Source organism: Sminthopsis crassicaudata, chromosome 2 (assembly GCF_048593235.1).
Source record: "Sminthopsis crassicaudata isolate SCR6 chromosome 2, ASM4859323v1, whole genome shotgun sequence".
Lineage (NCBI taxonomy): Eukaryota > Metazoa > Chordata > Mammalia > Dasyuromorphia > Dasyuridae > Sminthopsis > Sminthopsis crassicaudata.
The window spans coordinates 274,892,975-274,913,137 of NC_133618.1; the positions used below are offsets into that span (position 1 = coordinate 274,892,975).

The 20,163-nt window shown below is 32.6% G+C and overlaps 1 protein-coding gene across 4 annotated transcripts in view; it reads left to right on the forward strand.

Moving 5' to 3' along the window:
• GOLM2 (golgi membrane protein 2) overlaps nucleotides 1-20,163 on the forward strand; it is an 83,556-nt gene that overhangs the window by 39,300 nt on the left and 24,093 nt on the right. The gene's annotated exons all lie outside the window — the stretch shown is intronic.

Consider the following 20,163-nt stretch of genomic DNA (forward strand, 5'->3'; position numbering starts at 1 on the left):
TGCTTTGCTTTTCAGATTTGGTATCAGTAAGATCACCGCCAGTGAAGAAATGCTGGAGGGAATAGGAAGCCTCTCAAGTCTGTTGAGTGGTGAAGGGTAGGTTAGCATGATTGCCCTGTGCTTGGGAAAATCACAGAAGCAGATGAATAGAGGATGAATGGAAATGGGCAGAAATTTGAAGCATATAGACTCACCAAGCAAGCAGGAGTGAGATGATGAGGGTAACACTAGAGGAGAGAAGGGAGCATATTTGAGAAATGTTGCAGAGATGATTCAACAGGACTTGACAGCATATTGGATATCAGGATGAGGGTGGGTTAGAGATAGTGAGGAACCAAGAATGACTCCCAGATTGCAAGCATGAGGGACCAGGGTTGAGAGAAGTGGGCATGGTGTTGGCCTCTGTAGCAGCAGAGAGGGTAGAAAGTTTAGGGAGACAGATGAGATACACTAGATTTAAGAAGTCTGTTGGAATCCAGTTTGAGATGCCTGAAAGGCAATTGGTGATGTCATATTAGAAGTCAATAGGGTCAAGATAGGGGATTTGAGAATCATCAGCTTAGAAATGGTAATTAAATCCATAGGAGCTGACAAGATCCCCAAATGAAGTATTACAGAGGGAAAACAGGGACCAAAAGAACCTTAGGACACCTATGATTGAAGGATGTAATCTCTGATTATCTAGCAAAGGAGACATAGAAAGAATGGCCAAATAGGTAGGAAGATAACCAATAGAGGATATCCTGGAAAATCTAGAGAAGAGAGTGGTCAACAATGTCAAAGATTGTAGAGAGGTTAAAGCAAATGAAGATGGAAAAAGACCATTGGATTTGGAAACTAATAAATCATTATATATAATGGAATACTGTTATGCTATAAGAATTGATGAGCAGACAGTTTTCAGAAAAACTTGAAATGACTAATCTGAAATGACGCTGAGTGAGGTGAGCAAAACTAGGAGAACATTGTACACAGTAATAGCATCATTATTTGAGGATTAATTAATGATAGACTTAGCTCCTTTCAGCAATACAGTGATCCAAGACAATTTGAAAGGACTTTTGATGAAAGATGTTGTCCATCTTTAGAGAGCAATGGAAGTTTCAAGAGAGAGAAAAAAAGATTTGGAAGAACCATTATGATAATTGTTAAGGAAGGAATTGGAGAATTGAAGTTGAGGTTATGCAACAAATTTGTCCTGGATATAATCAGAATGGTTGTATATTTTTCTCTACTTTGATTCATTCAGCAATACAAATATAGAAGTTAAGGCAACAAATGATAGGAGTGATTCAAAGCTGAGGCTTGGCTGGGCATAATCATCAATGCTAGTACCTACCTTTCCAAGATATTTTCATTTTTTTTATAACTTACTCAAAATTCACCCTGCATGCCACAAAACTGGAACTTAATTCATCCAAATAATGCCATGAAGTTGTTTCTGACTCTTTAACTGAGCAGTTGAATAGTTTTTCAGTTTCATTTGATAAGTTTTTGTTGAAAGCCTGTTATGTGCTAATGATTTTTTTGACACTTTGTGGGATTACAAAAGAAAAACAAGACATGGTTCAGTTCTTTAAGAAGTTTACTTTTAGGGGCAGTTAGGTGGTACAATGGTTAGAGCACTAGCCCAGAAGTCAGGAGAACCTGAGTTCCAATGTGGCCTCAGACACTTAACACTTCCTAGCTATGTGACCCTGGCCAGGTCATTTAACCCCAATTGCCTCAGGAAAAAAAAATGTTTACTGTCACTGGGAAAACAGAACATGTTGGTAGAGCATAAAACTTGGTAAAACATTTAGGCTTTTTCATAGTAAGATATATACATTTCATATATCCAGATCACTCAATATTCCTTGGAAGATATAAGAACAGAAATAATATTGTTTGATAAGCCTCTTTGATGATAACCATTAGGCCAGGTAACAAACAGGGAGATGTATGTTATCAAAAATATTTACCAGTATGCTAGAGGGAGATATATAGTACAGTCTCCAGGTTGAAGAGGGATTCCTTCTGCTTTCCATAATAGTTGTTCAAAATAGTTTGGGATAATGTATTTATTATAGAGAATCTTTGTCAGTTGTTCCATAACAAAGAACTATTTTATTTTTCTTTACTATTTCCCCAGTTAGATAATTTTTAACATTTAAAAAATTTATTTTAAAAATTGATAGCATTTTTCATCATGAGGCCTTTGGATTTTCTTGGATCATTATATTAGTAAGAATAGCTAAGTCATTCACAATTGATCATCATACAGTATTGCTGTTTTTGTGTAGAGTGTCCTCCTAGTTTTACTCACTTTATTTAACATCAGTTTATATATCTTTCCAGATTTTTCTGAAATCAGCCTACTCATCATTTCTTAAAGCATAGTGACATTCCATTACAGTCATTCCCCATTGTTCCCCCATTCCCCAATTGATGAGCATCCCCTCAATTTCCAATTCTTTGCTACTACAAAAAGAGCTACTATAAATATTTTTTTACAAATAAGTCCTTTCCCCCCGCCTTCCTTTTTAAAAACTCTTTGGGATACAGACATAGTAATATGCATAATCTCATTGTCCTTTAAGCAGAGTTCCAAACTGCTTTCCAGAATACTTATACCCAATTCATAACTCCACCAGTAATAGACTAATGTGTCTCAATTTTCCCACATCTCCTCCAATGTTTATCATTTTCATTTTCTCTCATATTAGTTCATCTGATAAGTGTGAGATGGTATTTCAGAGTTATTTTAATTTGATTTCTCTAAAAATAGTGATTTAGAATATTTTTATATGACTATAAATAGCTTTTATTTCTTTGTCTGAAAAATACCTATTCATATCCTTTGACCATTTATCAAATGGAGAATGACTTGTATTCTTATATATTTATTCAATTATCTACATATTGAGAAATGAGACCTTTATCAGAGATACTTGCTATAAAACTTTTTTCCCCAGCTTTCTTCTTTCCTTCTTTCTTTTTTAGTTTTGAACATTCATTTTTGTAAGATTTTGTGTTCCAAATTTTTCTTCCTCCTTTCCCTTATCTCTCTCCTCCCAAGACAGCAAGCAATCTGATATAGGTTAAACATGTATAATTCTTTTAAAAATATTTACATATTTATTATTACATATTTACATATATATTATTACATATGTTATGCATGAAAAATCAGACCAAAAGGGGAAAAACCATAAGAAAGAAAAAGCAAACAACCAAAAAAAAGGTGAAAATACTATGCTTTGATCCACATTTCAGTCTTTATATTTCTCTCTCTGGATGTGGATGGCATTTTCTATCCTAAGTCTTTTGGAATTGTCTTGGATCACTGCATTGCTGAAAAGAGCTAAGTCTGTCATAGTTGATCATCACATAATTTTGTTATTACTATATAAAGTATTCTTCTAGTTCTGCTTATTTCACTCAGAATTGGTTCATGTAAGTCTTTCTAGCCTTTTCTGAAATCAGCCTGCTCATCGTTTCTTATGAAACAATAGTATTCCATTACATTCTTATACCATGATTTATTTAGTCATTCCCCAGTTAATGGACATCCACCAAATTTTCAATTCCTTACCACTACAAAAAGAGCTTCTGCTGTCTTTCTAATCTTGGTTACATTGGTTTTGCTTTTACAAAAACTTTAAAATTCATTATAATAAAATTATTTATTTTACACCTAATAAATTTTTTCTATTTCTTATTGGTTGTAAATTCTTCCCTTCTTCATAATACTTCACAAACTGTTCCTTGCTCTCCTAATTTACTTATGGTATCACTCTTTAAGTTTAAATCATATACCCATTTTGATTTTATCTTAGTATATGAGATCAGACGTTTATTTATATCTAGTTTCTGCCATACAGTTTTCTAGTTTTGCCAGTAGTTTTGTCAAGTAGTGAGTTCTTGTCCCAAAAGCAGGAATTTTGGGGTTTATCAAACACTAGATTATTATGATCATTTACTACTGAGTCTTATGTATCCAATTTGTTCTACTGATCCACCACTTTATATCTTAGCCAATACCATGAAATTTTGTTGAATCCCTTTTTATAATACAGTTTGAGATTTGATACAACTAGGCCACCTTTCTTCTCATTTGTTTTCATTAATTTCCTTGATATTCTTGACTGTTATGAATTTTATGATTATTAAGATGTTATGTTTTTTAGCCCTATAAAATAATTTTTGGTAGTTTTATTGATTTGGAATTGAATAAGTAAACTAATTTAGGTAGAATTGTCATCATTGTTATATTGGCTCAGCCTACCCATGAGCAATTAATGTTTTTCCAGTTGTTTAGATTTGACTTTATTTATGTGAAAATATTTTGATGCTGTATTTATATAGTTGCTGGGTTGAATTATTTTCTTTTGTGATTCATCAGGTATTGAAGAAAGAGAAATTTAGATGTAAATTCTAAGTTACTTAATTATTTGTCTTATAAAGTTTTTAAGCACATTTACTGCCCAGAAACCACTCCCATTTTCTGATAATTATATTCCTTCTATCTCTGTTGGAGTGGGAATGTGCAACAACAATTAACAGTTCTACAGCAAATATAGGATTTTGTCAGCATAGCGTGTATACAGAGTCCAAAATGATTATAAAGATCATGACCTCATGATTCAAGTCTGAACTTTCACTCAGAATTCAGAAGTAAAACTTCCCAGTGTTGGGTATGCATGGCACACTTCTCAACTGTTTATTGGAGAGACTTTTTTCTTTTTTTTTCTTTTTTTTTTGCTAAGGCAATTGGGGTTAAGTGACTTGCCCAGGGTCACACAGCTAGGAAGTGTTAAGAGTCTGAGATCAGATTTGAACTCAGGTCCTCCTGACTTCAGGACTAGTGCTCTACCCATTGTGCCACCTAACTACCTTCTGGAGAGACTTTTTAAAATTTTTTTCAACCATCTCAATATTACTATTGTAGCTTGGACCAGTCTCACAACAGATGTAACAAAATAGATCTGGCCTATTTTAAATTGTATTCTTAAGAGAACCGAGGGACAATTCATATATGTGCCTATAATTGGTATAATGTACCATTTTCTCTGCTTTTAATTTCTTTGTAGATTTGAAACTATTCACTTTGATTCTATAGGAACCTTAAGGCTAATTAGTGTACCTTTCTGTTTACAATGTTAATTCATAAAGTTAAATTAACTCAGTAAGCATTTGTCATTAAGTGCTAATTATATATTGGTGGGAAATACAGAAACTTAACTGGAATCAGCTACTACCATCAAATAGCTTATGGCGAAGATGATACCTACTCACAAATACTGTGCTACAAATTAGAATAAGATCAATTTTCAGTCACTAATAATAATAGAAATTACACTGCAGAACAGTATATGATGGGGACATAAGAAAAATATGGGATGCTGTGTGAGATCTCAGGAAAAATATTTTCCAACTGAGCCAGGGCTTAAAGTATGGAATAAATGTTAATTCCAAAAGGGATGCATGCAGGTGAAGTATTGGAAAGACATTGAAGGAATAAGAAATGCAAAGGCATGAAAGTACAGAATATAGGGTAAGTTCTAGAAAGAATAATTATTTTTAAAATATAGGTTTTATGAAAGGGAATAATGTCAATCAATCAATAAACATTAACTGTTCAAACTGATCAAAGCATAGTATTTTCATCTTTTTTGTTGTTGGTTGTTTGTGTTTTTTTCCTAATTTTTTTTCTTTTACCTTTTGATCTGATTTTTCTTGTGCAGCATGACAAATATGGAAATATATTTACAAGAATTGCACATTTAACCTATATTGGATTGCTTTCTGTCTAAAGGAGGAGATGGGGAAAAGAAAAGAGAGAAATTTGGAACACAAGGTTTTGCAAAGATGAATATTGAAAACTATCTTTGTATGTATTTGGAAAAATAAAAAGTTATATAAAAAGAAGAACAGAAGTTAGTTGGGTTAAGCTAGGCAAGGCAAGGTGAGTAGGAATGAGGATGTAGAATGGAAAGAAGGGAACTAATTCAACAAATATTGAGTGATGTAGGTAACTGGCAAAATAGTGGTGGATGCCGTTAACAGGAATGTGAAAAGACTGGATTTTTCCATAGAGAAAAAAATTAGATTTGAAGTAAATATAGTAACTTTGGTTTTGAGATGTTGAATTTTGAGCTTTTGGCAGAACATTGAGGTAGTAATTGGAATTAACAGGTCTAGAGGTCAGAGCCTAAAGTTTGGGATACAGAAAAATCTAGTTGCATAGGAATTAGCAGGCGGTAAGTGTATAGATCATAAAATCAGATCTAGAGGAGGGAAAAACAACTTAGAGCATAAAGTTTTAGGGAAAGTATGCTAAAGAAAGGAGGACCACTAAAGAAGAAAGAGGAATAATTTATGAAGTAGCAGGAAAACCAGGGAATCTAGTATCCCAAAGGACAGGGAAATAAAGTCTTATGAAGAAGGTATTCGTACTGTAGATAAGTTTTTTAAAAAATTTTAAAATAGGATGTGGACTAAAAAAAATCCATTGTATTTGGCAATTAGAAGGCAATTTCAGTATAAGTAGTTTCAGCAAAGTGGTGGGGGTGGAAACCAAATTGTAAGGGATTATTAAGGAGTGAAGTTTGAAAATATTTTTCAAGAAAATTGTCATTCTAATGTGGAAATACATTTAACTTACTTGAAGTTATATATTACCTATATCAGATTGTTTGCTATCTTGAAGGAGAAAAATGTGTAACTTAAAATCTTACAAAAATGAAAAGTATCTTTACATGTAGTTGGGGAAAAATTAAATGCTATGAAGTGAAAGAAAAAAAAAAAAGAAAGAAATGTGTCCAGAGAGAAGAGAGAGATGATGTAACTCAATAGAGTTGAGGAAAAGAATATTTTAAATGGGGGAAAACCAACTATATTTATATGTAAACAAAAAGAAACAAGAAGCAGGAAAGATTGAAGGAGTCACAATTACTGGAGAGGTAGCATAATAGGTCTGGAGCTATAGGAGAGGCCTCAGAAGCTTTTTGGATCACTCCCCTCTGAAGTGATATCACCTTAGCCACATAAATAGTAAAGTAGAAACCAAAATTAGAATTCTGGTCTTCTGATTCTAAGGGTCAACATTTAATTCACTCTACCTTGTATGGTTATGGGATTAAGAGCCAGCTGATGGTCTTGGTAAAAGTTCTTTTTTCTCCAAAATAAATAAATAAATAAAGATATGTGAAGTCACAGAAGTTTTGAAGGACATTACATAAATCGAGTGTTGTATGGCTTTGTTCTTGTCAGTAAAAAATGAAAGAGATCATTTGTTTGGTATGGAAGGGACCATCACAGGATTTGAGAACAGAGGAAAAGATGTGGAACAGTTGTTTTGGAAATTGCTAGAGGCCTTTTATAAGAGCAAAAAAGGTTTGCTCAGAAGTAAAGGTCACACTTTTTCCTAGAGAACATGAATTTATAATCTTCTGGCTCAGTGTAATTTTATGACTGCTTGCAATAATACTCGACAGGCCTAGAGTACTTTTTTTTTGTATTCTTAGAAGTTAAGAAAATATATATTAGCATAATTTCTTATTTGGAAATTCCATTCTTTTGATGTGTGCCCACTCTAGAGAAGTAATGAAATTTGTAGCATGGGTTAAAACCTCCCCCTAGTGGTAACCTTTTAAAAAGAGTCCTGCATGTATTTAATGATGGAGTATTTGCAGCCAACAATTTATAATCAGCCTACTAGGGGTTAAAGAAACTTAAATTGGGTTGAAGCCACTGGAGTAGCTGCAAATCTCCAAGGGGGTTAGAGTAAAAAATGGAATGACACATCAGAAAATCAAAGAAGAGAGCTAGAATAACTAGGGACATTGGTTCTTCCTATTAATGAGAAAACCAAATTATGTAGAAGATATATTATTTATGCTTTTCTTGATGGAAGTGAATCAAGGAAGATAAAATGTAATAGATTTGTTTTTAAAGAAATAATTTTGCTAATCATTATTATAAACATTCTTTCTATAAAAAATAGAGTACTTATAAAGAAGGAAAGTGGTATGTATCTAGCATTCTCTACAAAGTTCTAAAATACCATTCTATTGGTTTGTTACAACTTAGAGAAGTGATATGGATAGAGAACCAGTATTTGTATCAGCCTGGACTCATAGTCCATTTCTGATACATTTGTGATTCTGGTCAAGTCACCTAATTTCTCTGTATCCTAGGCAATTCTCTAAGATGGCAAATTGTTTAGCAAGTTGATCTTCATTGTTAGAAGGAGTTGCTTCATTGGGAAGTTCCCTATGTATGTAAAATCACAGATCTAGAAGAAAATATATAACATTAATTTTTTTAATCTTATGCCTCAGTTAACTGATACTTATGATTTATAATATATTATGATCTGCATTCAGAAGAGACTGTTCCCATACCATTAAAATCACAGTATGTCTTTGACATATTGACAAAATGCCTATTATAAAAAACATCATAGTCAGTGAATTTAGATTTAAATTATTCTTCCAGGAAAGCATCCTGTAGAAATCAATTCATGCAAAATAAGCATTTTACTTCATAACATTTTCCACAAAAAACAAAATTGAATTCCTCCAGCTAGTCTGGAAAATATTTTGGATTGTAATGCACAGTTATTAAACTATATATCCTTTATTTCAGTGATATTATTTTTAAAATGTTGATGAAAATAATATTCAAATATCTAATGCCACATTTGTTATACAGTTCAGATTTTTAAAAGAGGCATTATGATATAGTGAAAAGAGAACTACATTTTTAGTCCTAAGAACATAGGTTTGATTATTGGCTCTGCCACTTCCTACCTATATGATTTTCAGCAAATCGATCTTAAGTCTCAATTTCTTTTTCTGTAGAATTAAGGAATTAATATTTTTCCATTTTTTTATCTGATTTTTTTTTCTTATGCAGCATGATAATTGTGGAAATAGGTATAGAAGAATTACATATGTTTAACATTTATTGTATTACTTGTCATGTAGGTAAGGGGGTAGGTAAGGAAAGGGATGGAAAAAATTTTGGAACACAAGGTTTTGCACCAGTGAATGTTGAAAATTATCTATGCATATGTTTTGAAAATAAAAAGCTTTAACCAAAAAAAAAAGAATTAAAGAGTTAGACTAGATAACCTAAATTTGTAATCTTGTAGCAATATCGTATGTCTTGGCATATACATGCCATGGTTCATACATGAACCAAAAGTGGATTATTGAACTAGTTTATCAGTATATTACCTGAGGATGGTGGGGTAAGGGAGAAAATTAAGACTATAGATGGTTCTGTTCTCTTTGTTGTATGTTTAGAACTCCAGGATTGAAAAGATGTCACTTCATAAACATGCCTCAGGAACTATATATAAATATCACTTTTATTTCTTTGAGTATGTTATAACCATTAGCAGGCTTTCCTACTTAGACATGCTTAATCTTACTAGCTAATGTCTGAGCAATATATAAGTTTTTACCATCCTCTTATAGATGTTGGTCCAAGTCACATATCTTATCAGTATTCATATCTGCAAATGATTCAATCAATATCTGTTGTCATGTCTAATTTTCATAACTAAGAAATTGGACAGTTTCCTCAGTCATCTTGCTGGGAGGCAAACACCTATGGAGATATGATCTGATATCTGCTCCTGAAGTTGCTGAATCCACAGCTATTGAAGAGCCAGACAGGAAGTTCTTGCCACCAGTGTTCTTGGTATGGTCAAGTACCAAGACACTGATACGAAGACATCAGACACTGGTATGATTTTGTCAGGCAAATGATATTAAAGAAGAAGCATTATCATCTGCTTTGCCCACTGGACTCCCATCTGACTTGGAGCTGAAAACTTCCATGTGTCTTCTCTCCTGTTAGAATGTGCACTCCCAAGAGAAGAATTTGTGACCAAATAAGAAATAGAAAACATTATGAAATGCAAAATGGATAATTTTGATTACATTAAATTAAAAAGATTTTGTACAACCAAGATTAGAAGGAAAGCAGAAAGCTGGTAAACAATTTTTACAGCCTGATAAAGATCTCATTTCTAAAATATATAGAGAAGTAAGCCAAATTTATAAGAACATAAGTCATTCCCCTAATTGACAAATGGTTAGAGAGATAAACAGACCATTTTCAGATGAAGAAATTAAAGCTATATATAGTCACATGAAAAAATTCTCTAAATTATTATTGATTAGAGAAATGCCAAATTAAAACAACTCTGAGGTACAACCTTACATCTGTAAGATTGGTTAATGTGACAGAAAAGGAAGATGACATGTTGGAGAGGATGTAGGGAAATTGTATCATTGCTGCATTTTTGGTAGTATTGTGAACTGATCCAACTGATCCAAATTCTGGAGAGCAATTTAGAGTTATGCCCAAAGGTGTAGAAAATTGTTCATATCCTTTGATCCAGCAGTAACCACTACTAAATCTGTATCACAAAGAGATCATAAAAAGTACCCACATATATAAAATTGTTTATAGCAGCTATTTTTGTTGTGGCAAAGAATTGGAAATTAAGAGGATACCCATCAATTGGGGAATGGCTGAACTAATTGTGATATATGAACGTAATAGAATACTATTATTCTTTAAGAAATGATGAGGAGACTGATTTCAGAAAAACCTGGAAAGACTTAGATGAACTGATGCTGAGTGAAAAGAGCAGAACCAGGAAAACATTTTATACAGTAATAGCATCATTGTGCGATGATCAACTTTGCTAGACTTGGTTCTTCTCAACATTACAATTATCCAAGAAAATTCCAAGAGATTTCATGATGGAAAATGATGTCCACTTCCATAAAAAGAACTATGGAGTCTTAATGCAGATCAGAGAATATCATTTTCACTTTTTTTGTTTGTTTTTAATTTCTTGTGGTTTTTCCCTTTTGTTCCGATTCTTCTTTCACAATATAATTAACATGGACCTATGCTTAATATGATTGAACATGTATAATCTATATCATATTGCTTGCTGTCTTGGAGAGGGCAGGGAGAGAAAAAATGGAAATCATACTCTTATAAAAGTAAATATTAAAAACTATCATTACCTGTAATTAGAAAAAAATACTATTAAGTGAAAAAAAGTGCATTCCGTGAGAGAAGGAGCTCTCCTACTTTTCTGTCTTTTCAGTGCTTATAGCAGTGTTTTACATAGTGTTTAATACATGCTTTCTTGCTTGCTTGCTTGCTTGATTCATTCATATTATCTTTTACTTTAGGCTGTGTGATTCTTAAGACTTTTGTCTTTCTTTTTCTCCCCAGAGTTTGGCATAGTATCTGCAACATAGTAGGTGCTTAATAAATTTTCATGGAATGACTTTTAGTGCAAAAACATTTCCATAATGTAATTGAAATTATTTATTTTATGTATCTCTTATTTAAGAATTCTCCCCCTAGCCATAGCTGTGAATGATGATGTGTTTTTTTTCTATTTTTTTTTAGATGACCTGACTCATAATACCTAGGATATATAACTACTTTGAGCTTGTTGTAATATATTGTGAAAGTGTTCGTTTAAACTTAATCTCTGAGTTACTGCTTTTTGAGTTTTCCTAGCACTTTTGTTAAACAAGTAAGGTTATAGAATTGTTTCTAATTCCTCCTATTCTAGTGCTTTCCAAAGATCTTCTTTTTATTAATCAGTACCAAATGTTTGATGATTATTTCCTTATGGTATAATTTAAAGCCTAAAAGTTCCTCTTCCATATTCTTACTTTTTTCATTATTTCTCATTAATTTCTGAATCTTTTATTCTTCTTAACTATAGTAATACAACTCTGTCATGAGCACTGATTTAATAACCTTTCAGAAAATCTTAAGTGTCCCTTAATAGGTTGACTCTCACATACTTCCTGTATTTTGAAATTTTTTTAATAGTATTTCCTTTTCTGTTTTTCTGTCCTAAATTTTGTTGTTACTATATAGAAGTTTTATTTGAGGGGGGTTATTTTAAAAAGCAACTATTTAGTGCAATGATTTTTTAAATTTTGTAATGTAAGTTCTCAGGGATATATTATTTCATCTGATAGCCACTTTAGCATTACCCCAGAAACTGTGAGAAATATTGTCTTATTATTAGAATTCTCTTTAACATAATTGTTAGTTGTTTCTATGATCTCCTTTTTTGTTCACTTATAATTCTGGATCTCCTTATTGAGTATCCATTTATATCTATCTTTTACTTGTGTTGCTAGAGTCAGTAACTATTTTTATTTCATTGTGATCTAAAAAGAAGGTATTTTGTATTAATGCTTTTGAACAGTTACTCTGTGTCCCAGTATATGATCTGTTTTTCTAAGAGTCACAAATGGTACTGAAAATATATATATATATATATATATATATATATATATATATATATTAGTGTTTTCATTGAAAAAAAGTCATGAATCTTTCAGCTCTAAATTCTCTGCCAGTTTACTCATAGAATCATAGATCTAGAGCTCAAAAGAATTTTTTTTTTTTTTTTTTTTGCTAAATGGAAGAGGCCATTCTTTGCCTCATTTGCTACCTAATCTTAATCACTGAATGGGTGTAGCTTCAGTCATGCTGAGACCTGTTAAAAACTTGAGCTTAAAAAGGCCCAAGACCACTCACTGCATCCAGGACCATCTTCACTAGTCCTGAACTATATCTTGCCACTGAACCCGGATGGCTCTGGAGGGGAAAGTGAGGCAGGTGACCTTGCCCATCCCTCCCTCACTTAAATCCATCACTTGCATGTCATGGCATCATCTCCCTGATGTCATGGTCTTCAAAGGACAAACAACAACAAGAAGAAATTCAACTTCTTAATTTTAAAGATGAGAATATTGAGGGCCCCAGGAGTTAAGTGCCTTTGTTTTTGCTTTGATAGTTTAATTGCCCTCCTGTGCAATTTTTTTTTATTTATATGAGCCATAGTAAACTTTGTTTCATCCTTTCATTTTCATTAGTAATGCACCTTTACTTTTTAGATGTGTTCATTATATATAAGATTGTTTAGTTATGTTTTCTTATTCCGTCTTTGGGTTTTTAATTGGCTAATCCATTCACATATAAAATTATAATTATTTGGGTTTTTTCTTCTACTTATTTTGTTAGCATTGCCTTTTAAAAAATTATCTTTTAAGTTATTACTTTGTCCCTGTTACTAATTTTGCTTAAACTGCTTTGAACTCTTGTCTGTTTTCAATGACTCTATTCCCTTCCTCAATTCTTGACTATCTTTTCCTAAGCTATTTTTTACTTGATTGATTATTTTTTCTTTTTATTTAGTCTTTCCTAGCTTTTTGCCCCTTTTTCTTTCCCCACTCAAACAATATCATCCTAATTTTCAGCCTCTTTTTAAATTATTTCTTTTATTTGCTCTTTTACAAGAAAGTTTTCTTTGTTTTGTCTTCCCACTTTTCATTTCCAATTTATTCTGACTTTTTGCTAACTATCCAAATTTTTTAATTTATTGAATTTTCATTTTTAATTTATTAATAATTTTATTCTTTTTGTCAAATATTAAATTCATTCATTATTTAAATATTTAAATAATGTTCTTAAAATTTTTCTTCAAAAATCAATTTAAATAATTAAAACTAGTTTGTTACATTTATTGAATCTTAAATAATAAACTTTAATAAATTTATTAAATATTTATATATCCTTATTTGTTCTTTCAATGTCACTTATAGAATTAAAGCATCTTTTATGTAATTTCTATTTTATAGACTGTGTAGATTTTGGTTTATCTTTCCATTTTGTCCTTCTGTGCCTCATTTTTAGAATCATTAATTTATGAAGGAAATAATATATTTTATAGAGCAATGTTACATATTATAAGTTACTCTGGGTCCTAAACCATGCAATTCCTTCCTAACCCCTTCCTTCATTATAATAAAATTCTTTCTCAAAGAGGATGCTTTCATGCTACCCTAACTCAGCCACTTTATCCCTGTTATCATTCTGAGTGCTAGCTGCCCTGCCATGGATAAACAATATTGTCAGAGAAGGTAATTTTGAAGACTAACTCCCCCAGCCTAAATCCCCACAGCAAGGTTATCCTCTCTTACCACAATCACATACTTTTTTTTCCTATGGTAACGTTCTTCATAACTATCTATTCCCCTTCCTTTCTGAGGTCTTGGTCTCATATCTCCCCTTCCCTTCCTTCCTTCCATTCTCTTACAACACCTATCTTTGCTGAATCACCATTCCTTCATTTTTCACTCTTAGATTTGGTATACATACATCCTTTCTTCCTTACCTTCCCCATCCCCATTTATTCAACTTCCTATTCTACAATTCCTTTCCATAAATGACTATGTGGCGTGTTACATCAATTGTTATATCAACTCTTCCACCTTCAATTCTCTTCATTCTTAAGTTCCCTCTAAATCTCTAGTTCCTTATGGTTTTTATCTTTTGTCATTCACTGTGTTCTTTATTTGACATTTGTTTAGTCATTCTTTTTATTTTAATCTATAAACTTTAGATAATTATTTTTGTTTATTCTTTTTAGTAAATATATTTCTCCTGATAGCTATGGTCTTTTAGGCTCTTTCTTATATTCTCCATCACTCACTCTCTAGTTTGCTTCATTTGGTTTACTCATGCACGATTTCTAAGACTAGGTTGTAGGGTTGCCTTAGCATCTTCTTTTATTAAAGGACATAGTTGGCTGTGCCCTTGCTCTAAATAACTTAGGTGGGGAAGAAGCCAAACTTGTTAGTTTTCTAGCTACATTTCTATTAAGCCTAACCCAGCTGCTACATGAGTAACTCCTCAATCCATTTGATTCCTATTCTACTTTTTTCTTATATGGGGTTGGGCAAAGTCTGTGTGTGTTGTTACTTGGAGGATGGGAGTGTGTATGTGGAGAGGATGTTTGGGCGGAACCATTGCAGCCTCACAAGTCTGGAAGGTCCCTACCCAAATGTTTGTGCTTGCTGCCACATGGAAGTTGCTTAGAGGAGCATGCTTAAGTGAAACTTTTGTGTATGTAAATTATGTGGTAGTTACTCATAAGGTTTTTACCTTACTTGGGATACAGCTTCTTATTTTACATATTTAGCTTTTATCTGGTTCATAATTTTGTTTACAGAAATCAATTAACATTCCATTTTATCAGTTACTTGATTTCATAATTTTTTAAACTATTAAGATTGTCATTTTGTCATTAGAACAACTTCAATGGAAAAATATAATTTCATATATTATGAAAGATATTATGAACATTAGCAAAATTTTTATGCCTTTCTTTGATAAGATGGAAAACTCTATTCACTTGTAAACAAACACCTTTGAGGTTTTCAGATTTAAATGTTTCTTTCATAATGCTGTCATAATATATATGTTAATCATTCTTGTTAAGACAGTAATACCAAATGTGTTATATTTGTACATGGCACATATATTCATTATTGCTACTTTTAGATGCATCAAATTATTAATAATGAAATCTTTGTTTCTCTTTCATTTGGGGTACAAATACTTGTATAATTATAATTACAATTACTTAATCTCTCTGAATAACATATGAACTTGAGGACCATGCCTTGATTTATTTATAATACTACATTTTAAAAAAATCCAGCAGCTACACAAATTTCAGGAGGAAACTTTGATTACAAAATAAATTTGCTTCTCTTTATTATTAACTAAGAAAAATGGCAATTTCTTTTTAAACTCAAACATCCTTTAAAGTTTTTTGGCATGAGAATGCTAGTCTTTTGTACTATAACTTGGAAATATCCCTATGTGCTCAAGAAATTTTGAAAAGCACCTTCCTTTTAATAAACTGATTTTTACAAAGTTGATTACTCTTGTAACAATTTTTAAAACCTGCATGAAGCTTTTATTTGTTAATACAAGTGATTGTATGTGAAAAATGTATGTACATAATGTGTGCCCACATTTTAAACTACTACTTATAGATCTACATTTCAACTTCAATATCTATTATACCTATCCTTATCTTACTATTCTTAAAACCACTACCTTGGTTCAGGCCCTCATCCTCTCTCTACTGAATTTTTTCCATGGTTGTCTTATTGGTCTTCCTGCCTCAAGTTCCTCCCTACTTCAATTCATCATTCATATATCTGCTTAAAGAGATTTTTCTTTACCCTAGGTCTGACATTAGCACTCAGTAAATTCCAATATCTCCCTATTGCCTTTAGAATAAAACATAAACTCCTTTGTTTGACTTTGAAAGTCTTTATAACCTAACATTTACCTACCTTTCTAGCCTTATTATTCGTTGCATAATCTGCAATCTAGCTTCCTTAAACTATTTCCTATTTATTTTGTTTATAAACATACATATATGGGTATGTATGTGTTTTGTCTCCTAGTGGAATATAAACTCCCTAAGAACAGAAACTCTTTCATTTGACTTTGTATGATTAATACCTAACATAGGACTTTATGAATAAGGCCCTTATGAATTAAGTTACTTAATAAATGTTTGTTGATTAGCCTGATATCAACTGAATTCCTTCAATAAAAAATCCATTACAGTTCTCCCAAATTATATCATTTTAATTTTTTTAATCTTTTGATTATATTGAAATTTTGATTATATTGAAATTTTCTTTTTCATCATAGTGGCATTGCATTAAAAGGTTTTCAAGGGAAGAAAACTTCCAAACATCCTTCTTAATATCAAGCATATACAAGTTAGTAAATATTTAACTTCATCTGTAGCTTGAACTACTTACACTAAAAAAATAGGAAGATCTTAGTTTCTCAACTAATATATAGAAAAATCTTCAGATATATTGCTAATTTTCTTCATGTTATCTGAAAGTGGAGCAACCCAAAAGTACTTTGCTAATTATTTGCTAAACATGATTTTGAACATATTATTAGCTCCAGGTAGCACCAAAGTTTCTACTATCAATTGATGCTTAAGAAATTTTGTAAGTAGCCTTATCACAATACATGCAATCCTTCTGATATCACAACTTACTTTATAAAAAAACTGTTTTAAAAAATGAGTAAATGCTGAGAAATTATTAACATCCAACCTTTGCCCCTAGAAGAAAAAGCATAAGCATCCATTGTATACAAAGCAGTATGCTGAAAAGTGAGCCTCTGTTCTTGATGAGTTCACGTTGTAATTGAGGAGACAACACATGGAGGATGTCAGCTGTAGGTCAAATGAAAAAGTCCCATTATCCTTAGGGTGCAATAACAAAGTGGATGGTAATATAGCCATTTTAATGTTTTCATTGGGGGAAAAAAAAGATATGAGAATCCAATTCCCTTCCTTCATTTCAGAAATGGGGTACTATAGGCATGGAATAATACACATAATGTTGGATTAAATTACATGTTGTTTAGTTTTCTTCTGTTTCTTTTGTTGGGGCTAGCCTGGTGTTGGGCTAGCTACTGTAGTTGATCAGACAGTGATCAATACCTATTATATGCCAGACAATATGCTAAGTTTTGAGGATAGAAATACAATGAATGAAATAATACCTAGTCAACAGTAAGGACTTTACATTTTAATGAGGAGAACATGTACATTTCCACATTTCCAATTACATATAGAATGGTGGAGCCTAGATAATGGAGGACCAGTACAGCCTAAGTCAACCCCACAGATCTTCCAGATTTCAAAAATCCATCAGAACATGCCCTAATCAGGAAATCCAGGAAAAAAATCCAAAGTGAGTCATTTTGCCAGTCCTGGTCAGCATAAGGAGAGAAATAAGTCTGTGGACATTGAGAATGGGATCTGGCCAGGAAAGGTCTCACAAAGTATTCCGGCCCAGAAAGGAGCTGTGTATGAGGGCAAGAAGAGTCCCCTTCACCCTCCAATCCAGTATAGAGGAAGTTACTTGTACAGAATAAAGAGAAAACTGCTCTCTGGCCAATTTGTTACTTACATCTCAATTCCAAGTCATAGATCCAGGGATAAGATCCAGAGAAGGAGCCTGCACCAGGGGTGACATTATAGGATAAAGAGCAGTTGCATGCCCTTAGCTGGGTACTGAGAAAGGAACACATTCCCAAGCAAGCAGCAGTTGTATGGCTCCAACTGAAGGATTAGAGCAAGGTCTCAATTCCAACCTTTGGCTTGCTCTGAAATCTGCAATAGGCCAGGAATACCAGACCAAAGGGCACCCTACAGTTCTATTATTCTGAAATAATAGAGCTTCTCAGCTGACTGACAGAGGCTAAATCTAGCAGCAAACTATTGAAACTCAAATGAAGGACAAGGCCACAAGCATGTTGCTCAGACTCAAACCCAGGTCCATAACTAGCAAAACTCAGGCCAGGTAGGTAGATATCTAATTTTTTCTTGTGTCAGACAGTTTGAGAGCACTGAAAGCTTTTAGGTCCTTACCCCAAGCTATCCCTGAGATGCTTAAATAATTCTACTTTCAGTAGCCCAAGGATATTAAGCAACAGGACCAGCCCAGGAATCTCCTCCAGCAGAGTCCAAACCTAGCATAAAGGCCAAAATTAGGAATCAGGATAGAGGAAAAGAAAATAAAACAATTTTCAGCTATAAAAAAGCTATTATTGTGGCAGAGATACTCAAAAAATAAATGCAATAGAACTCCAAAACATCTATAAGCAAAGCCTTGAATACACATATAGACCTGTGTACACACAGACAAACCACAACTTCAACTATAATTCTTGGAAATGATGTAAAAAGATTTTACAATTGAGATGAGTGTTAGAGGAAAGAAATTAGAAAATATATAAGAGCTATGGGATAAAGAATTGGAAAGAGAATAGTGTTGCACAAGATGTACAAAACCTTATCCATTCAACCATCTCCCTGAAAATTAGAATAGAGCAAATCAAAGCTAATAACTACATGAAATAACAAGAAATATTAAAAACATAATCAAAAAGTCTGAAAAACGGAAGAAAATGTAAACTATTTTATGTAAAAACAACCCTGGAAAACAGATAAGGGGCTAAGCTTCATATCTAAGTGGGTGGTTGAGCAACATCTTGAAGAGAATTCTTTGAGGCAGATGTGAGGAGACAACATGGCAGGTAAGGCACTGGGACAGTCAATGCAAAAGCATGAAGATGGAAGTTATGGTGTTATTGTGCGAGGAATAGCAGAAGAAAGGAAAGTTTGCCTGGATCACAGAGTATATTGGGAATGACATTGAGTGAGTCTGGAAATATAGGTTGATATTAGATCATGCAGGACTTTAAAAACCAAACAAAAAAGTTTGTATTTTATTCTGTCCTTGCAATAAAGAGCTCCAGAGGGAAATCACATGGTCAGATTTGTATTTAAGGAAAATCACTCTAGTAGTATTAAGTAGGGTGGACTGGAGTGATGAGAAAACTGAGGTAGGAGTCCAATTTGAATGTTTCATTAAAAATAGGTGTAAGGTGATAATGCCTGAATTAAGATGGTAAAGTAAACCTGAGTAGAGAGAAGGGTTTGCATGCAGAAGATGTTGTGGAGCTGTATATTCAGATTAAATATCCCTAGTTCTTTCAACTGATTCTTCTATATATGAACTTAGAGTCCTTTCCTATATTATGCATCTGCTATCTTTGAATATTTTCCCAGTCATATTGGGATATAATATTCCAGGTATGATGTAGCCAGAACAGAGTACAACAGGATTCTTTGAACATTGTGTCAGTCACCTGTAAGTGACTATCTGACCAATAAGAAGGCTCAGTATTATGTACCTACCATGTGCCAGACACTTTACAAAGCATTTGGGGACACTGAGAAAGACAAAACAACAACAAAACCCCACTACTTGTTCTTAGAGAGCCTACTGTTTAATATAGGAGCCATATTAAAACACCTGAGTACATTGTGGGATAGACTGTCAAATTTAGGATTCATGTAAAGTTCGAATAAGAAAGAATGCTACTTTCTTAGGTTGCTTAGTTAAAAGACCTTGAGTTCAGTTTATATTGTTCATATTGATCTCTGGGGAACACTGTGATTGAACATTTACTTTTTTTGATTGTCTTACATATGGCAAATGATATGATGAATGAGTACATGAATATCCAAATTTTTGCAATTTTAAATATTTCCACTATAAGCTTTGTAAAAGTAAGACAAATAAGAATATGTATATAAAAGTACAATAATGTAAAGAAAGAAAGAATGATGCGGTAACAAAAATTCAATAAAAAATCAGTGTCGTACTACAATATTGTCTACTATATTTATTGAACTAACATTACTATATA